This window comes from Haematobia irritans, chromosome 5, assembly GCF_050003625.1.
Source record: "Haematobia irritans isolate KBUSLIRL chromosome 5, ASM5000362v1, whole genome shotgun sequence".
Classification (NCBI taxonomy): Eukaryota; Metazoa; Arthropoda; class Insecta; order Diptera; family Muscidae; genus Haematobia; species Haematobia irritans.
Genome location: NC_134401.1, coordinates 10,805,650 through 10,822,585, shown reverse-complemented (window position 1 = coordinate 10,822,585; position 16,936 = coordinate 10,805,650).

The following is a 16,936-nucleotide window of genomic DNA, read 5'->3' as shown; positions in this document are numbered from 1 at the left end:
AACTAAACTAACAGTTCGGTTCTTATGCTCGTACCGCATAGTTCGTGTTGTGTGTTACGCAAAAATTTGCTATTTTTGTAGTGTTGTGTGTGTGTGTTTTTTTTTTATTTCTTCTGTGGACTAAATAACAGTGTTAAAAAACTATACCCAAGACGAACATAATCGGCAAATAATTTCAATAATTCCAATTGGTGCTTTACGTGTAAGTTTGTTTACTGTTCAACGTTTTTAAAATGCTTACATAAATTTGTTGTAAATGGAGAAATTAATTTTGTCCAATACATACGTGCTGTACTTTTGTGGAAGTAGTTTTGGTGAGTATGAAATTTTGCGTTATTTACTAGAAATACAACATCAACCATAAGCTTGTGTGGTAGGAAAATAAAATCTGTATACAGATTCTTCACACACACACACAAGCTTACATTAAATATGAGCATACATTGCTTGTGGTCTACCGTTCAACTCACCATTCACAATTGCTTAACAGTGTTCACCACAGACAAAAATTTAAGAGAACATAGTGGTGAATATAGCAGAGGATTTGCAGAGAATTAACAGCGTTGACAAGGGAAGAGCGGTAATATAAATTTAAATTGGTGTGGTAGTATAAAGGGGAACGAACAAAAAACCAAAACTGCGAGTGCGAAAAGAACAGCTTAATTAAAAAACACACAAACACTGAGAGTTTTCGTTGCAGTCATCATGAGTTGCATGCGTTTAATGTCCGCTTCCTTTCTTTACTCCTACTCAATATTTTATTGAGATCCTAAATTGAAACTATCAGTTCGTTTTTTATTCTTGTATCCTTTAGATGGTTTCGTGTGTTGCGATAATTTTCCACGGATAATATATTCTGTAGTTTTGTGTTTTACTTTATTTCTTCTGTGGACTATATAACAGTGTTAGAAACCTATTTATACCCATGACAAACATACCTACTCGCCAAATATATAGAGTTTTCTAATTACACCTAGACTTCGCTTTGCGTCGCAGATACGTTCCAATAAACACGTCGCAAACTGAAACGACTCAAAGTGAATTATGAGTTTCTACTGCAAACAATGCAAAGATTGGAGACAGAAAACAATGCAACTTCGAAAATCTAACGACGCAAAGTGAATACTAGTACTAATTCAGCAGCGACGCAACTTCGAAACAACGCAAAGCGAGGCCTAGGTGTAATTCGAATTAAATCGAATTCGTAGTTTATATGCAATTTTTTTCAGTACATAGCTTTTAAAACACCAACATAAATTTATTTTATTTACGTGCTTCCGTGGAAGTAATTTTTCGATATTTCGATATGTATTAGAAATACAACAGCGACGTAAGCTTTCTTTTTCTGGTAAGAAAATAAAATAAAATTTGTATTTCTTTACACAGGTACAAGTATGGACTAATTATAAGCATATATTGCTTGAAGTCTATAGAAAATGTTGTCAAAATTTTATTGCTATAAAATTTTTTTTCAAAATTTTTTTATCTATAGAAAATTTTGTCAAAATTTTATTACTATAGGAATTTTTTTGTAGAAATTGTATCCAAAATTTTATTTCTATGGAAAATTTGGTCAAAAATTTATTTCTATAGAAACTTTTGTCAACATTTTATTTCTATAGAATATTTTGTCAACATTTTATTTCTATAGAAAATTTTGTCAAAATTTTAGTTCTATAGAAAATTTGGTCAAAATTTTATTTTTATAGAAAATTTTGTCAAAGTTTTATTTCTATAGAAAATTTTGTTACAATTTTATTTCTATAGAAGATTTTGTCCAAATTTTATTTTTTTTTTTAAATTTTGTTAAAATTTTGTTGCTATAGAAAATTTTGTCAATTTTTTTTTAAATAGCAAATGTTGTCATCATTTTATAGAAAATATTTCTATAGAAAAATTTGTCAAAACTTTATTTCTATATAACATTTTTCCAAAATTTTATTTCTATAGAAAATTTTGTCAAAATTTTATTTCTATAGAAAATTTTGCCAAAATTTTATTTCTATAGAAAATTTTGCCAAAATTTTATTTCTATAGAAAATTTTGTCAAAATTTTATTTCTACAGAAAATTTTGTCAAAATTTTAGTTCTATAGCAATTTTTTTTTGTAGAATATTGTGTCCAAAATTTTATTTCTATGGAAAATTTGGTCAAATTTTATTTCTATAGAAACTATTGTCAAAATTTAATTTCTATAGGAAATTTTGTGAAAATTTTATTTCTATATAACATTTTTCCAAAATTTTATTTCTATGGAAATTTTGTCAAAATTTTATTTCTATGGAAATTTTGTCAAAATTTTATTTCTATAGAAAATTTTGCCAAAATTTTATTTCTATAGAAAATTTTGCCAAAATTTTATTTCTATAGAAAATTTTGCCAAAATTTTATTTCTATAGAAAATTTTGTCAAAATTTTATTTCCATAGAAAATTTTGTCAAAATGTTATTTCTATAAAAAATTTTGTCAAAATTTTATTTCTATTGAAAATTTTGTCAAAATTTTATTTGTATAGAAAATTTTGTCAAAATTTTATTTCTAAAGAAAATTTTGTCAAAATTTTAGTTCTATAGCAATTTTTTTTTTGTAGGAAATTGTGTCCAAAATTTTATTTCTATGGAATATTTGGTCAAACTTTTATTTCTATAGAAACTATTGTCAAAATTTAATTTCTATAGGAAATTTTGTCAAAATTTTATTTCAATGGAAAATGTTGTCATCATTTTATAGAAAAAATTTCTATAGAAAAATTTGTCAAAATTTTGTTTCTATAGGAAATTTTGTCAAACGTTCATTTCTATAGAAAATTTTGTCAACATTTTATTTCCATAGAAAATTTTGTCAAAATTTTATTTCTATAGAAAATTTTGCCAAAATTTTATTTCTATAGAAAATTTTGCCAAAATTTTATTTCTATAGAAAATTTTGTCAAAATTTTATTTCCATAGAAAATTTTGTCAAAATGTTATTTCTATAGAAAATTTTGTCAAAATGTTATTTCTATAGAAAATTTTGTCAAAATTTTATTTCTACAGAAAATTTTGTCAAAATTTTATTTCTATTGAAAATTTTGTCAAAATTTTATTTGTATAGAAAATTTTGTCAAAATTTTATTTCTACAGAAAATTTTGTCAAAATTTTAGTTCTATAGCAATTTTTTTGTAGAAAATTGTGTCCACAATTTTATTTCTATGGAAAATTTGGTCAAACTTTTATTTCTATAGAAACTATTGTCAAAATTTAATTTCTATAGGAAATTTTGTCAAAATTTCATTTCAATGGAAAATGTTGTCATCATTTTATAGAAAAAATTTCTATAGAAAAATTTGTCAAAATTTTGTTTCTATAGAAAATTTTGTCAAACTTTCATTTCTATAGAAAATTTTGTCAACATTTTATTTCCATAGAAAATTTTGCCAAAATTTTATTTCTATAGAAAATTTTGTCAAAATTTTATTTCTGTAAAAAATTTTGTCAACATTTTAGTTCTATAGAAAATTTTGTCAAAATTTTATTTTTATAGAAAATTTTGTCAATGTTTTATTTCTATAGAAAATTTTGTCAAAATTTTATTTTTATAGAAAATTGTGTCAAAATTTTATTTCAATAGCAAATGTTGTAATCATTTTATAGAAAAATTTTATAGAAAGTAGAAAAATTTTATAGAATATATAGAAAATTTTGCCAAAATTTTATTTCTATAGAAAATTTTGTCAAAATTTTATTTCCATAGAAAATTTTGTCAAAATGTTATTTCTATGGAAAATTTTGTCAAAATTTTATTTCTATTGAAAATTTTGTCAAAATTTTATTTGTATAGAAAATTTTGTCAAAATTTTATTTCTACTGAAAATTTTGTCAAAATTTTAGTTCTATAGCAATTTTTTTTGTAGAAAATTGTGTCCAAAATTTTATTTCTATGGAACATTTGGTCAAACTTTTATTTCTATAGAAAATATTGTCAAAATTTAATTTCTATAGGAAATTTTGTCAAAATTTTATTTCAATAGAAAATGTTGTCATCATTTTATAGAAAAAAATTTGTCAAAATTTTGTTTCTATAGAAAAGTTTGTCAAAATTTCATTTCTATAGAAAATTTTGTTAAAAGTTTATTTCTATGGAAAATTGTGTCCAAAGTTTTATTTCTATAGAAAATTTAGTCAAAATTTTATTTCTATAGAAAATTTGTCAATATTTTATTTCTATAGAAAATTTTATTTCAATGGAAAATGTTGTCATCATTTTATAGAAAAAATTTCTATAGAAAAATTTGTCAAAATTTTGTTTCTATAGAAAATTTTGTCAAACTTTCATTTCTATAGAAAATTTTGTCAATATTTTATTTCCATAGAAAATTTTGCCAAAATTTTATTTCTATAGAAAATTTTGTCAAAATTTTATTTTTATAGAAAATTTTGTCAATATTTTATTTCTATAGAAAATTTTGTCAAAATTTAATTTTTATAGAAAATTGTGTCAAAATTTTATTTCAATAGAAAATGTTGTCATCATTTTATAGAAAAATTTTATAGAAAATATTTCTATAGAAAATTTTGAAAAAAATTTATTTCAATAGAAAATGTTTATAGAAAATTTTGTCAACATTTTATTTCTATAAAAAATTTTGCAAAATTATATTTGTATAGGAAATTTTGTCAAAAGTTTATTTCTACAGAAAATTTTGTCAAAATCTTATTTCTAAAGAAAATTTTGTCAAAATAGTAGTTCTATAGAATTTGTTTTTGTAGAAAATTGGGTCCAAAATTGTATTTATATAGAAAGTTTTGTCCAAAATTTTATTTTAATGAAAATTTTGTCAACATATTAGTTCTATAGAAAATTTTGTCAAAATTTTATTTCTGTAGAAAATGTTTTCAAAATTTTATTTCTATAAAAATTTTGTCAAAATTTTATTTCTATAGAAAATTTTGTCAAAATTTTATTTCTATAGAAAATTTTGTCAAAATTTTATTTCTATGGAAAATTTTGTCAAAATTTTATTTCTATAGAAAATTTTGTCAAGATTTCATTTCCATAGAAAATTTTGTCAAAGTTTATTTCTATAGAAAATTTTGTCAAATTTTTATTTTTATAGAAAATTTTGTCAAAATTTTATTTTTATAGAAAATTTTGTCAAAATTTTATTTTTATAGAAAATTTTGTCAACGTTTTATTTTTTTAGAAAATTTTGTCAAAATTTTATTTTTATAGAAAATTTTGTCAACGTTTTATTTTTTTTAGAAAATTTTGTCAAAATTTTATTTTTATAGAAAGCTTTTTCAACATGTTAGTTTTATAAAAAATTTTGTCAAAATTTTATTTTTATATAACATTTTGTCAAAATTTTATTTCAATAGCAAATGTTGTCATCATTTTATAGAAAAATTTTATAGAAAATATTTCTATAGAAAATGTTTGTCAAAATATTATTTCTATAGAAAATTTTGACAAAATTTTATTTCAATGGAAAATGTCTATACAAAATTTTGTTAACATTTTATTTCTATAAAAAATTTTGGTCAAAATTATATTTCTATAAAAAATATTGTCAAAATTATATTTCTATAGGAAATTTTGTCAAACGTTTATTTCTACAGAAAATTTTGTCAAAATTTTAGTTGTATAGAAATTTGTTTTGTAGAAAATTGGGTCCAAAATTGTATTTATATAGAAAATTGTGTCCAAAATTTTATTTTAAGGAAAATTTAGTCAAAATTTTATTTCCTTGGAAAATGTTATCAAATTTGTATTTCTTTAGAAAATTTTGGCAAAATTTTATTTCTATAGAAATTTTTTTTCTTTCAAAATTTTATATCTATAGAAAATTTTGTAAAAATTTTATTTCTTTGAAAAATTTGATCAAAATTGTATTTCTTTAGAAAATTTTGTGCAAAATTTTATTTCTATAGAATTTTTTTTTCTTTCAAAATTGTATATCTATAGAAAATTTTGTAAAAATTTTATTTCTTTGGAAAATTTGATCAAAATTGTATTTCTATAGAAATTTTTTTCTCAAAATTTTATATCTATAGAAAATTTTGTCAAAATTTTATTTCTATGGAAAATTTTGTCAAAATTTTATTTCTATAGAAAATTTTGTCAAAATTTTATTTCCGTAGAATTTTTTCTCAAAATTTTATTTCCGTCTCCTTAGAAAACTTGGAGGATTTTTTCTCCCTTCCCATAACATTCCAGAAAAAATATGTGCATAATTGTATCCCCCTACATCGTAGGCATTCAAAGACATAGATCCAATTCTTCGTTTTACCCTCTATGTATTTTTCTTTTTTTTGGTTCAATCAAAGTCAGCAATGAATTTCAATTAAAATCTCCTCATTGTATGCAATCAAATTATTAACTTCATTTATCGATTACAATCACCAACAACATTATTTCTCCTCCCCTTACATGCTTTTAATCAATCCAAAAACACCTTTCCTCAACCCTTACATTGAGGGCCATTAAATTTGCACTTAAATCAAAATCAGACCAACAAACAAAATAACAACAGGCAGGGACACAAATGAAACGGACTATGAACTGTTGAAGGACTACGAACTAGGTAAACTACTATGGACGATGATGACGATTATGATATGGCCGAAGTAAGGAAACAAATAACCCATAAAGGATTTCCAAAGCGGAAATTGAGGACATTGCAATTGCTTTTTTATGATTCATGAAAGCTTCACCGAGGTAAACCAAAGGACAAGACTAAAGAATCTTATCCAAGAACTATGGACACGGTCGGGAATAAAAGAAAAACTATAAAAACAAAAACATTGATGAAAAATGCAGAGCAAAAAAAAAAGGAAATTCGATTTAATATAATATTATCGAAAGTGAGCGCGTTATTATGACACATTTTGTTATTCCCCCGTTTCTATTTGATAAGGTTATAAGGGAAGGTAATTTGCAATAATTGAAGTATGCAGGTAGAAATCGCAAAAAAGGAAAACTAAATGTCGATATTCAATTTGAGATAAAATAAAAAAAAATCCAGCAAAACAGAAAAAGAAATTAAGGAGAAAAAACCAATGATGGTAGTGAAATGTAATTGAGTAAGAGCATGCACTTAAGATAGAAGTGAATGTTTTTTTTTTGAATAAAAAATGAAAAGTTTGGTTTTATGAAAGACTTTCCAAATTGAAAAAAAAAAATACTAAGCACAGTTTAATTAGATATATGGACAATAAATCAACACAACATTGCATTAGTAGGGTTTCTATAAAAAAACTTCTATTCAGCCACGCTGAATTTATATTTGCTATTGGGACAACTGAAACTAATTCGAGATTAATTAGGACTTCAATAAGAAAACTTCCATTTAGTCGGGCTGAATTAAGTCTCCAATAGGAAAATATTAATTTAGCCAAGGTGATTTAAGTTTTCTTTAGGAAACATCAATTGAAACAGGGTGAATAAACCGTTTTGAATTTTAGTTTTTCTATACGAAATATTATTTTTTCTGTATGAAAATTTCATTTCAGCCAGGCTGAATTAGTTTTTCTTTTTTTAAATCTTCAACTCAGCCATGCTGAATTAGGTCTTCGATAGTAAAATTAAAATTCAGCCAGCCTGAATTGGGTTTAATATAGGAAAACTTCAATTCAGCCAGGTGGAATTAGATTTTCTATAGGAAAACTTCAATTCAACCTTCTGAGTTTTAGTTTTCTATAGGAAAATTTCATTTCAGCCTAGCTGAATTAGTGTTTCTTTTGTAAATCTTTAACTAAGCCATGTTGAATTAGGGTTTCGATTGTAAAACTTAAATTCAGCCTGGCTGAATTAGTTTTTCTTTTTGAAATCTTCAACTAAGCCATGCTGAATTAGGTTTTCGATAGTAAAATTTAAATTCAGCCTGTCTGAATTAGGTTTTATAGAAGAAAACTTCAATTCAGCCAGGTGGAATTAGATTTTTTTTATAGGAAAACTTCAATTCAACCATTCTGAACTTTAGTTTTTCTATAGGAAAACTTAAATTCAGTCAGGCTGAATTAGGGTTTCTTTTTTGAAACTTCAACTCAGCCATGCTGAATTAGGATTTTGATTGGAACAAATTTAAATTCAGATGAATTAGGTTTTATAGGGGGAATCTTCAATTCAGCCAGTTGGAATTTGTTTCTAAAGTTTTTCTTTAAGCAACTTCAATACCACCTTCTGAATTTTAGTTTTCTATAGGAACATTTCATTTCAAGCAAATTGCATAAGGTTTTCTATTTCGAACCTTCAACTCAGCCATGCTGAATTAGATATGTGTAGGAAAACTTCATATCTACCAAGCCAATTAGGTTTTCTATAGGAAAACTTCTATTCAGCAGGGCTGAATTAGATCTTCTATAGAAAAACTTCAATTCAGCATGGCTGAATTTGGGTCTCCATAGGATTACTGCAATTCAGCTAAGATGAATAAGGTTTTCTATGGGACAACTTCAATTCAATCTGGCTGAATTAGGTTTTCAACATGAAAACTTGAATTCAATGAGATTAAATTGGGAAAATTTTCATTCAGCCCAGCTGAATTTGGATTTCTATAAGAAAACTTAATTTCAAGCTAATTGCATAAGGTTTTTTATTTCGAACCTTCAACTCAGCCATGCTGAATTATGTTTGTGTAGGAAAACTTCATATCTACCAAGCCAATTAGGTTTTCTATAGGAAAACTTCAATTCAGCAGGGCTGAATTAGATTCTCTATAGAAAAACTTCAATTCAGCATGGCTGAATTTGGGTCTCCATAGGATTACTGCAATTCAGGCTGAATTAGGTTTTCAACATGAAAACTTGAATTCAATGAGATTAAATTGGGAAAATTTTCATTCAGCCTAGCTGAATATGGATTTCTATAAGAAACCTACATTTCAATCAAATTGCATAAGGTTTTCTATTTCGAACCCTCAGCTCAGCCATGCTGAATTAGGTTTGTGTAGGAAAACTTCATATCTACCAAGCCAGTTAGGTTTTCTATAGGAAAACTTCAATTCAGCAGGGCTGAATTAGATTTTCTATAGAAAAACTTCAATTCAGCACAGCTGAATTTGGGTCTCCATAGGATTACTGCAATTCAGCTAAGATGAAGAAGGTTTTCTATGGGAAAACTTCAATTCAATCAGGCTGAATTAGGTTTCCAACATGAAAACATGAATTCAATGAGATTAAATTGGGAAAATTTTCATTCAGACCAGCTGAATTAGGTTTTCTATAAGAAAACTTCAATTCAGCCCGGCTGAATTTTGGTTTCTATAAGAAAACTGCAATTCTGCCAGGCTGAATTTGAGTTTCTATAAGAAAACGTCAATTCAGCTAAGATGAATAAGGTTTTCTATGGGACAACTTCAATTCAATCAGGCTGAATTAGGTTTTCTACATAAGAACTTGAATTGAATGAGGCTGAAATGGGAAAATTTTCATTCAGCCCAGCTGAATTTCGATTTCTATAAGAAAACTTCTATTCAGCCCGGCTGAATTAGGTTTTCTATCGGAAAACTTAAATTCAACCATGCTGTTTTCGTTTTTCTATAGGAAAACTTCAATTCAGCAGGGCTGAATTAGATTTTCTATAGGATCACTTCGATTCAGCATGGCTGAATTTTGGTTTCTATAAGAAATCTTCAATTCAGCCAGGCTGAATTTGGGTTTCTATAAGAAAACGTCAATTCAGCTAATATGAATAAGGTTTTCTATAGACCAAATATATATCTGGCCAGGTTTAATTAAATTTCCTATAGGTAAACTTCAATTCATATTGGCGTATTTATTTCTCGTGTAGGAAAATTTCAATGCTAGTTTTCGAAAGAAAATATTGAATTCAACCGGTCTTGTGTAGGAAATATGCGGCTGAATTATATTCAATTCAAACTGGTTGAATTGTGGTTTCTGTAAAAAACTTCTTTTCCAGGCTTCTATAGGAAAGCATAATTTTATCCAGGCTGAATTAGGGTTTCTACAGGGAAACATCAATTCATTATCAATCATCAATCATACAATTCGGTCCAGCTGAATTAGGTTTTCTATGGGAAGCCTTTAAGCCTACCAGGTTGGATTATGGTTTCCATAGGAAAATATCCATTCAGCAATGTTGAATTAGATTTCCTATGATAAAGCTACAGTTCGCGCCAAGCTGAATAGGTTTACCATGGAAAGCCTATAAGCCTGGCTGAATAAGGTTTTCCACAGAAAAACTTTAATTCAGCCAGGCTGAATTAGGGTTTCTTTAGGGAAACTTTAATTCTGTCTGGCTGAATAAGGTTTTCTTTAAGAAAACTTTAATTCGGCCTGGATGAAAAAAGTTTTATGAAGGAAAACTTTAATTCTGTCTGGCTGAATTAGGTTTTCTATGGACAAAACATTAATTCAGCCTGGCTGAATAAGGTTTTCTGTCGCAGAATGAGATTTTTAAAGGCAAGCTTTTATTCATCGTGACTAAATAAGGTTTTCTATAGAAAACAAAAAATTATTCATTCTGACTGAAGAAGGCTTTTTATAGAAAAACTTCAATTCAACCTTGTTGAATTAGAGTTTTTAAAGGAAGACTTCAATTCAGTCCAGCTGAATTAGGATCTCTATAAGAAAACTTAAATTAATCTTGCCTTAGATAAGGGTTTCTATAAGATACTTCAATTCAGCCAATATGAATTTGTTTTTCTATAGAAAAACTTAAATGTTGTCAGGGTGAATTACGTATGAAAATTTCTATTAAGTCTGGCTGAATTAGGTTTTCTATGTAAAAACTTCAAGTCAGCTGGATCAGGAGTTTTTTTTTTGTAATATATTAAATATATTATTATTTTTAAAATATTGTAAAAAAAACATAATTTCAATATTTCTGGTTTTATATCGCCCAAGCACATAGTTTCCATAGAATTAAAAACTCAAACAAGGATTTTGCATAAGTATTGCAAAATGAAATATGAATGTTGTGGATTAAATCATGTCCATTGTGGGAGCAAAAATGGTTTTAGTTTACGAAATACGAAAATCCTTTCGTTTAACATTTTTCACAGTTTCCCCAACTTAACAAAATCCCATTTTTTTATTTTCCAAAAACCAAAAAAGCTCTATTGTCACCATACGAACATCCAGAGCTTTAATTGTAATTTTATGAAAACTTTTTTATCTAGCTTTTGTTTAATAACCAGAACTGTTTCACTTTCGAACATATCCGTATATATGTGCATATGTATATGTTAAAAATAATTTATTTTCCATTGGCTTCATTGGTTTTAGTAACGAACCAACTTTTCTAGAGATTTGCTGAATTGTATTGCAATGCTACTGAAGGGTGGTCAAAATTTAAGTTCTTGCTTGTACCCTACAGGAATATTACAGCGACTGAGGTTTATACTTTAAGTTTCACAAAGTCTTCATAGTAAATGACTTCATTTATTTATTTTATTTCAGAATGTCTAACAATTTGTTGTTATTGATTCATCCATCCATCGGTAAGTCTATACATCCATTCAATCACCCGCCCATATCTTTGTCCTCCGGTTCTATGTTACCTGACCATTCTCCCATCAGCCCATTTTAATTGCTGTAGAAAATAACATAGTCGACCTAGTCCACATGTCTATCCTTTGATCTATTTGTTTTCGTTCAGATGCAGTAAATAAATCTATTGAGACATGACAAATAAAAAAGAGTTCACTTTTTCCCACAAACCATTGACAATATTTTCAAATGAGAAGGTATACAATTACTTCTACTATTTGGCACTACTAATGAAGTGACCAAAGTTCATAAAATGAACTTTTTCTTTATCGATTTCACAAAATAACTAAAAATTTTTAAACTCTGTGACAATTTGGTTATTTATTTTTTATTTTTTTTTTTAATTTAAGCCCAAATAGCAAAGGGAAACTTTAACTCGGCCTTGCTGAATAAGGTTTTCTATAGGAAAATTTTAATTCAGCCTGGCTGAATAAGGTTTTCTATAGGAAAACTTTAATTCAGCACGGCTTAATAAGGTTTTCTATAGGAAACCTTTAATTCAGCCTAGCTGAATAAGGTTTTCTATAGGAAAGCATTAATTCAGCCTGGCTGAATAAGGTTTTCTATAGGAAAGCATTAATTCAGCCTGGCTGAATAAGGTTTTCTATAGGAAAACTTTAAATCAACCTGGCTGAATAAGGTTTCTTATGGGAAAACTTTAATTCAGCTTGGTTGAATAAGGTCTTCTATGGGAAAACTTCAAATATTCAGCCTGGCTAAATAGGGTTTTCTATCGGAAAATTTAAATCAGCCTGGCTAAATAAAGGTTTCTATAGGAAAACTTTAATTTAGACTAGCTGAATAATGTTCTCTAAAGGAAAACTTTAATTCAGCATGGCTGAATAAGGTTTTCTAAAAGAAAACTTTAATTCAGTCTGAATGAATGAGGTTTTCTATAGGAAAACTTTAATTCAGCATGGCTGAATAAAATTATCTAAAGGAAAACTTTAACTCATCCTGGCTGAATAAGGTTTTCTATAGGAAAACTTTAATTCAGCCTGGTTGAATAAGGTTTTCTATAGGAAACTTTAACTCATCCTGGCTGACTAAAATTTCCTCTAGGAAAACTTTAATTCAGCCTAGCTGAATAAGGTTTTATATAGGAAAACTTCAATTCAGCACGGCTGAATAAGGTTTTCTATATGCAATTTTTAATATAGCTTGGCTGAGTAAGGTTTTCTATAGGAAAACTTTAATTCAGCCTGGCTGAATAAGATTTTTTAGAGGAAAACTTTAACTCATCCTGGCTGAATAAGGTTTTCTATAGGAAAACTTTAAACCAGCCTGGCTGAATAAGGCTTTCTGTAGGAAAACTTTAATTCAGCCTGGCTGAATAAGGTTTTCTATAAGAAAACTTTAATTCAGCTTGGGTGAAAAAGTTTTTCTATAGCGAAACTTTAATTCAACCTGTCTGAATAAGGCTTTCTATATGAAATGTTTAATATAGCCTGTGTAAATAAGGTTTTATAAAGAAAAATTTAAATCAGCCTAGCTGAATAAGGTTTTCTAAAGGAAATCTTTAAGTCAGCCTGGCTGAATAAGGTTTTCTACAAGAAAACTTTAATTCAGCATGGCAGAATAAGGTTTTCTAAAGGAAAAGTTTAAGTCATCCCGGCTGAATAAGGTTTTCTATAGGAAAACTTTAATTCAGCCTGGCTGAATAATGTTTTCAATAAGAAAACTTTAATTCAACTTGGCCAAATAAGGTTTTCTATAGAAAAATTAGGGTAGTTTTTGAAAGAAAAAAGAAATAAAAAAAGTTCTAAATACTTTCCACAACGTTTTAATAAAATTCCACGTTTTGACCTAATTGACCAGTCCATTCACTTAATTTAGATATCATGACGTTCTACACATAGGCATATGCATGGTGACCATAAAAATATCATTAATAACAATGATATTGTTGACATTTAAAAAATGCACGATTACTTTGGCAAATGGAGCAAATTAAAATAAACGAAACCAGTCGACGCAAAGCCTGTTGATACCCTACGGCTAATTCGTAACACGTACATGTGACCAATGAAATTAAGTAGCTCGTGTCTGTATGGGTGACAGACATGTATGCACGACCATCCACCCATCCATCCACTATTGCAAATTAACATAACAAGGATTTTTTCACATGCGCATGCATACATACACCTTCATCGGAAACTAACACAATGCCAAGAGAACACGATTAATACATGCTGATAAACTGGTTATGGTTACGCTAATTAATCGTTAGGTGTCGCTTCAAACAAAAACGGCTACGACAAGCAATGTTTGCAATCCTCCGCTACAGAGCCAGGATAAAATCGAAAACACACCTGGAGGCTAACATAGTTCCATGTGAAAGTTAAAATAAAAAACAAAAACATGATTTGGATGGGCAATTCGTGCTGTGATATTCCATGCTTGAATACAATTTGCCATTAATGTTTATAACGGTTGAATTGTGTAGAGCCGTAACATTGTGACAATGGCCAAAAAAAAAAAAAACGGGATAACTTGATCCCACTAACCTGTACCACTGGCATATGACCCCCATACATGCATGACTGAGATTGAGTTCGAATGACTTAAAAATAGTTTCATATAAATTTTTATATTTCGAAAAAATTTTCGTTAAATTTATTAGGTTTCAGTTAAGTGAAACGCAAAACAGCATTTTCGGAATAATCAAAGCGATAAAAGTTTAAAATATGACCATATTGCCTTTGGTTAGCTAAATGGGAGTTTAGATGGTGACTTGCTTGTTGGTAGTATGAATGGTTGTGTAGCTGCATCGGTTAGTCACGTATTGTAAGCCATTCATTAAAAAATATTATAGGACAATGCGCCCGGATAGTGTAAAAACTCCCTTAAGCTATACATGCATATGTGTAGATTATACAAAAAGTTAAAATCATAATTTACAATTAATACTTGTGGAAGGATGGGAAATTAAGGGGAATGGGAATGAAAGTTAAACATGAAAAAGTTAATGAAATTTAAAAAAAAAATCTCATATTTGCTATTGTAATTTTCAACCCAGCTAAATCTTATATAATAGAAACATTATTTAGTCTGGCTGAATTAAAGTTTTTCTATAGGAAACCTTATTAAGCCAGGATGAGTTAAAGTTTTCTTGTTAAAAATCGTATACAGCCAAGCTGAATTAAAGATTTTCTATAGAAAACTCAATTCAGCCAGGCTGAATTAAAGTTTTCCTCAATTTAGCCATGTTGAATTAAAGTTTTCCTAGATAAAGCTCAATGCAGGCTGGCTGAATTAAAGTTTTCCTATAGGAAACTTTATTCAGCCAGGATGAATTAAAGTTTTCTTGTTAAAAACCTTATTCAGCAAAGTTTTCCCATAGAAAACTCAATTCAGCCGAGCCGAATTAATGTTTTCCTATAGAAAACCCAATTCGGCCAGGCTGAATTAGAGTTTTCCCACAAAAAACTCAATTCAGCCAGGGGGAATTAAAGTTTTCTAATAGAAAACTTAATACTTTTCCTATAGAAAACTCAATTCAGCCAAGCCGAATTAAAGTTTTCCCATAGAAAACTCAATTCAGCCAAGCTGTATTACAATTTTCCTATAGAAAACTCAATTCAGCTAAGCTGAATTAAGGTTTTCCTACAAAAAAACTCAACTCAGCCAGGGGAATTAATGTTTTTTAATAGAAAACTTAAAACTTTTCCTATAGAAAACTCAATTCAGCCAAGCCGAATTATTCAGCCAGGGGAATTAATGTTTTTTAATAGAAAACTTAATACTTTAATACTTTTCCTATAGAAAACTCATTTCAGCCAAGTCGAATTAAAGTTTTCCTATAGAAAACTCAATTAAGCCAGACTGATTTAAAGTTTTCCTACAGAAAACTCAATTCAGCTAGATTGATTTAAAGTTTTCCTACAGAAAACTCAATTCGGACAGGGTGCTTTCAAGTTTTTATATAAAAAAACTCAATACAGCCAAGTTAAAATCATAATTTACAATTAATATTTCTAGAAGGATGGAAAATTAAGGGGAATGGAAATGAAAGTTAAACAGAAAAGCTACAAAACTATCATTTCTGTCAATAGCAATGTTTATTTCAGCAAAAATATACATGAAATTATTATTCAGCCAGGCTGAATTAAAGTGTTTCTATAGAATATCTTATTCAGCTGGGCTGAATTAAAGTTTTATTGCAATAAACTTTATTCAGCCAAGTTTGAATTAAAGTTTTCCTATAGGAAACTCAATTCAGTCACATTGAATTAAAGTTTTCCTATAGAAATTTCAAGTCAGCTCGACAAAATTGAAAATTTCCTATGGAAAACCTAATTCAGCCAGGCTGTATTAAGTTTTCTTATAGAAAACTCAATTCAGCCAAGCTGAATTAAAGTTTTTATATAGAAAACTTAATACATCCAGGCTGATTTATAGAATATCTTATTCAGCTGGGCTGAATTAAAGTTTTATTGCAATAAACTTTATTCAGCCAAATTTGAATTAAAGTTTTCCTATAGGAAACTCAATTCAGTCACATTGAATTAAAGTTTTCCTATAGAAATTTCAAGTCAGCTTGACAAAATTGAAAATTTCCTATGGAAAACCTAATTCTGCCAGGCTGCATTAAGTTTTCCTATAGAAAACTCAATTCAGCCAAGCTGAATTAAAGTTTTTATATAGAAAACTTAATACAGCCAGGTTGATTTAAAGTTTTCCTGTAGAAAATCACTATTCAGCTAGGCTGAATTAAAGTTTTCCCATAGAAAACCTTATTAAGCTAGGCTGTATTAAAGTTTTCCTATAGAAAACTCAATTCAGCAAGGCTGATTTAAAGTTTTTCTATAGTAAACTCAATACATCCAAGCTGATTTAAAGTTTTCCCTTAGAAAACCTTATACAGCCAGGCTGAATTAAAGTTTTTCTATAGAAAACTCAATACAGGCAGGTTGACTTTAAATTTTGCCCGTAGAAACCCACTATTAAGCCAGACTGAATTAAAATTTTCCCATAGTTAGTCTGAATTAAAGTTTACCTACCGAAAACTATATTCAGCCTGGCTAGATTAAAGTTTTCCTATAGAAAACTTAATTCAGGGGGACTGAAGTAAAGTTTTCCTGTAAAAATCTTATTCAGCATACTGAATTAAAGGTTTCCTATAGAAAATTTTATTTGATCAGGGTGTATTAAAGTTTTCCTATAGAAAACCGTATTCAGCCAGACTGAATGAAGGTATTCCTGTAGAAAACCTTATCCAGGTAGGCTGAATTAAATTTTTCCTATATAAAACCTTGTTCAGACAGGTTGAACCAGAGAAAACCTTATACAGTCTGGTTGAGGTAAAAATTTCCTGTAGAAAACTCAATTCAGCAAGACTGAACTAAAACTTTTCTATCAAAAACCTTATTCAGCTAGGCTTAATTAAGGTTTTCCTATAGAAAGCCGTATTCAGCCCGGCTGAATTAAAGTTTTCCTATAG